Below are 5,000 nucleotides of genomic sequence, written 5' to 3'. Positions count from 1 at the left end.
CTTAGATGGAGTTTACCACCCACTTAGGGCTGCACTCTCAAGCAACCCGACTCTTAGGAGAGTCCCTCTCGCCGCCGCCCTCCGTCGCTACGGGCCTGGCACCCTCTGCGGGAAAACGGCCCCGTTCAAGACGAACTTGGACAGGAGTATCGACGACGAGAAAGCGGAACCTCCCGAACACCACATCTCCCGCGCTCGAGACGATCGCGGGATTCAGTGCTGGGCTCTTTCCTGTTCGCTCGCCGCTACTAGGGAAATCCTTGTTAGTTTCTTTTCCTCCGCTTACTAATATGCTTAAATTCGGCGGGTGATCCTCCCTGATCTGAGGCCAACGATAAAAATTCGAGGCAGACGCGATATCCGTACGCGACGTCCCTTATTATATTTTTGACGACGACGAACCGACGGACCGCGCGCGCAAGCAAGCAAGCGCGCACGGCGGCCGGTCGTCGTCGCGGGACGCCCTTCGGACGTCGAGTCCGCCTACCGTACACCACCCCCACCGTCGCGATCATCGCGCGTCGCAGAGCGAGTGCGCGTGCGCGAGGCGCGCGCGTCGCGAGTCCTTAGAGGTCTCTAGACGCGCGCACGCACAACGCAACGCTGCACACACAACACGCGTTGCGCGATGAACGACGACGATGACGATGATGATGATTATGATGATACGAGCGTAAACGAAAATCTCGACACGCATACGCGAGCGCGAGTACTTTTCGTTAGCGATCGATCGTCCGGCCCTTTCGGTATCGGTCCGTATCGATACGATAATATAACGTTCGCACTGGAACGACGACGCGTATCACCGACATAATACGGATGCGTAGCGACGACGAGCGGTGAACTCTCTCGCATCGGGCTAGGCGCGCGCGCACATGAACATCACGTAATGTTTACTTACATATGTTTGTGTGTGCGTTACGCTTGCCGCGCAAGAAAACATTCACCGCCTGCCGGTCGCATCCGTCGGAGACGCGTCGTCTGTGCTTCCGATATATTTTATTATATCGTATACACGAACCGATGAGCTCGGACGAAGACCGCACTACGAAGACTCGCGTCTTAGCGATGCGTGTAATCTTTTCACACTCGTTTCATATTCAATACAATTCGATATATTTAAACGGACCGTAAACGCGCTCCGCGCGTACGCGGACGTGAGGGGTGCAGCACCCCGCCGTCCGTCGTCCGTCGCGAAGAACGTTCAACGGAAACCGTCAATTGTTCGAAAGAGCGCGCGCCCGCTCGCCCGCGCGCGGTAGTGCGGCAGCGGCAGCGCGACGACAGCGACGGCGGATAGTGAGAGAGAGAGAGTGAGAGCCGCGGCGGCGCGGACGAGAGACTCTTATTAGAGATCGTCCCATCGCACCGTCCGCGAGCTCGTTCATCACCCCCCACCAACCCGCCGCCGCCGCGTCGCGCGTCACCGCCGCGCGCATCGACCGGCGCGAGCGCACGTAGCGCGCGTTCTACACCGAACAGTGTGGTTTTTATATTTTAACAGCCGGCCCTCAGACAGGAGTGGTCCTGGATATTTCTCCACGGACCGCAATGTGCGTTCGAAATGTCGATGTTCAAATGTGTCCTGCAGTTCACACTATGACGCGCAGTTAACTGCGTTCTTCATCGACCCGCGAGCCAAGTGATCCACCGTCCAGGGTAATGGTTTTTTCTTAATGTTGTTATTACTTACGGTAGCGGCCTACGGCTCTCGCCGTCGGCCACTTGATTGTCCGTTTTTATGTATTAACGTCGAAAGTTGGTCGAATTCATGTGCGCCGAGGCGTTCATAAAGAAACGGCACCGAAAAAGCTTAACGCCCCGACGCGAATCCTTTAGAATGATGAACGACGACGACCCGCGCACCCCCCAACGAGCTGGCGTGACGCACGACATTGTCATCTTTCTAACCGCTTAAATTTCGTTTTGTATAGCGCCAACCGACAATAAAGGGCCTGAGCTAGGCAGTGGGGATTTTCACCGCTTCGAACGCTCCGTTTGGTATGCCCCGGTCGGCGCTCGTCTCTCGGCGTTTTTCCGCCACCCGGCCGCTTCGACGGCGGCGGAGGCAGCGGCGGCGGTAGCACTTTCGACGAATGCCACCACCGCCACCGGCCACCGCCACGGCGCCGTCGCCGCTGCGCCGTTAGGCGTAATAGACGCTAGAGACAATTATTTCACATTTTATTTTTTATACATATATACAAACACGCACACACACACGCACGCACACGCGCGCGCGCTCGTCCGCATTAGATACGAACAGCAGCGCGCGCGTACGTACATATATATGTATATATGTCGTATATATATATATCATTATGGATGTATTACATATATATATGTGTAAACACGGTATGTACGAAGTCGTCGTCGTCGTCGTCGTCGTCGTCGCAACAGCAACAACAGCAACAGCGGCGCAACAACGTTCGTGAACATATCACGCGTCTCGCACACATACACACACGTTAATGATCCTTCCGCAGGTTCCCCTACGGAAACCTTGTTACGACTTTTACTTCCTCTAAATGATCAAGTTTGGTCAACTTCCCAGCAACGCCGACGGCCGTGAAGCCACCGCGTGTCGGTCCGAAGACCTCACTAAATCATTCAATCGGTAGTAGCGACGGGCGGTGTGTACAAAGGGCAGGGACGTAATCAACGCGAGCTTATGACTCGCGCTTACTAGGAATTCCTCGTTTATGGGGGATAATTGCAAACCCCAATCCCCAGCACGAAGGAGTTTCAACGGGTTGCCCGGGCCTCTAGGCCAGGGAGAACATGCTGATTCCTTCAGTGTAGCGCGCGTGCGGCCCAGGACATCTAAGGGCATCACAGACCTGTTATTGCTCAATCTCGTGCGGCTCGAAGCCGCCGGTCCCTCTAAGAAGAATTTTAATACGTCGCCAGTGAGTTGCGCCACCGGAGCGGCGCACACCTAAATGACGACGCCTATTTAGCAGGCTAGAGTCTCGTTCGTTACCGGAATTAACCAGACAAATCGCTCCACCAACTAAGAACGGCCATGCACCACCACCCACCGAATCAAGAAAGAGCTGTTAATCTGTCAATCCTTCCGGTGTCCGGGCCTGGTGAGATTTCCCGTGTTGAGTCAAATTAAGCCGCAGGCTCCACTCCTGGTGGTGCCCTTCCGTCAATTCCTTTAAGTTTCAGCTTTGCAACCATACTCCCCCCGGAGTCCAAAATCTTTGGTTTCCCGGAAGCTGCCCGCCGAGCCATCGTAGTAACGTCGGCGGATCGCTAGATGACATATTTACGGTTAGAACTAGGGCGGTATCTAATCGCCTTCGAACCTCTAACTTTCGTTCTTGATTGATGAAAACACCTTTGGCAAATGCTTTCGCTGATGTTCGTCTTGCGACGATCCAAGAATTTCACCTCTAACGTCGCAATACGAATGCCCCCAGTTATCCCTATTAATCATTACCTCGGAGTTCTGAAAACCAACAAAATAGAACCGAGATCATATTCTATTATTCCATGCACGAAATATTCAAGCAGCATTTTGAGCCCGCTTTGAGCACTCTAATTTGTTCAAAGTAAAATTGTCGGCCCATCTCGACACTCACCGAAGAGCACCGCGATAGGATTTTGATATTGAACCGCCGTTTTACCGACGGCTCACCGACGATATGCTCCGCAGACGTGTCAGTATCACCGCGGATGCGGTGCACCGACAGCGCGGCGCACAAATGCAACTACGAGCTTTTTAACCGCAACAATTTTAGTATACGCTATTGGAGCTGGAGTTACCGCGGCTGCTGGCACCAGACTTGCCCTCCAATTGTTCCTCGTTAAAATATTTAAAGTGTACTCATTCCGATTACGAGGCCTCGTAAGAGTCCCGTATCGTTATTTTTCGTCACTACCTCCCCGTGCCGGGAGTGGGTAATTTGCGCGCCTGCTGCCTTCCTTGGATGTGGTAGCCGTTTCTCAGGCTCCCTCTCCGGAATCGAACCCTGATTCCCCGTTACCCGTGACAACCATGGTAGTCGCAGAAACTACCATCGAAAGTTGATAAGGCAGACATTTGAAAGATGCGTCGCCGGTGCTGGACCATGCGATCGGCAAAAGTTATCCAGATTCATCAAAATTAACGACTTCGGACGCGAGGCCCTCCGTCGATTGGTTTTGATCTAATAAAAGCACTCATCCCATCACTGGTCAGAGTTCTGATTGCATGTATTAGCTCTAGAATTACCACAGTTATCCAAGTAACCGAGGTAAGATCTAAGGAACCAAAACTGATATATTGAGCCATTCGCGGTATCGCCTTAATACGGCTTGCACTGAGACATGCATGGCTTAATCTTTGAGACAAGCATATAACTACTGGCAGGATCAACCAGGGAGCTAGCTAGAGCTAACACACACCAACACCGCACATACGAGAGATATGAGGGTGATGATGATATGATAGACGTGTGACAAGCGACGCGTCGGACGTTCGAAACGCCGTGACGCGCCGGTGCCTAGGTAGCTTTTTGCGTGCGTGCGTGCGTGCGTATTTATTACAATACACACACAACACCACACCGCAACAACAAAATGAATTCGTTTTTCTATCTGTTCACGGAGGAAAATGTATATCTCAACACTCGCCTCGCGTTCGTCCAGATTTACTTTGGACGCGGCATCGCGTCCGATTCATCGGAACGTTCTTTGACGAGACACATACAAATCTTCACTTTTATAAAATATCGTTTCGCAAAACGAACAATGACCGATTTCCAGCCCGGTTTTAGAGAGATCCGAAATCCTTGATTTATATATCATGATCGACCGTCGCGCGACTAGCGCGCGACGAGCTCGTTGATGCGATGCGTTAAGGGCCGCCCCGAAGTCGACTCGGGAGCCCAACGCCGTTCGCGTTAATTAAACGAGACGTTCTCTTACGCCTTCCGCTCTTACATAACGGAGACGTCGTCCGACACAGTTTACGGTGTGTTGTTGTGGGGAGATGATCCCCTTTTTCTTCC

At 52.7% G+C, this 5,000-nt stretch overlaps 3 non-coding genes across 3 annotated transcripts in view; all 3 read right to left on the bottom strand.

The window, feature by feature from the left end:
• Nucleotides 1-331, bottom strand: part of LOC137930772 (large subunit ribosomal RNA) — a 4,034-nt gene extending 3,703 nt beyond the window's left edge. Inside the window, exon 1 of the ribosomal RNA XR_011108934.1 lies at nucleotides 1-331. This exon is cut by the window's left edge and continues 3,703 nt beyond it. This is a non-coding gene — a ribosomal RNA (large subunit ribosomal RNA).
• A 1,174-nt stretch (nucleotides 332-1,505) lies between these two features.
• On the bottom strand, nucleotides 1,506-1,662 carry LOC137930774 (5.8S ribosomal RNA). The gene has a single exon (XR_011108936.1). It is a non-coding gene; the product is annotated as a 5.8S ribosomal RNA (ribosomal RNA).
• Nucleotides 1,663-2,469: 807 nt separating this feature from the next.
• Nucleotides 2,470-4,373, bottom strand: LOC137930778 (small subunit ribosomal RNA). Its single transcript, XR_011108939.1, has one exon. It is a non-coding gene; the product is annotated as a small subunit ribosomal RNA (ribosomal RNA).
• Nucleotides 4,374-5,000: the final 627 nt, after the last annotated feature.

Source organism: Battus philenor, unplaced genomic scaffold, assembly GCF_028537555.1.
Source record: "Battus philenor isolate CCGP_79_NKW_IND1 unplaced genomic scaffold, ilBatPhil1.0.hap1 SCAF_67, whole genome shotgun sequence".
NCBI lineage: Eukaryota > Metazoa > Arthropoda > Insecta > Lepidoptera > Papilionidae > Battus > Battus philenor.
Note: the sequence above shows the minus strand (reverse complement) of the source record. Positions and strands in the feature narration are given on the sequence as shown.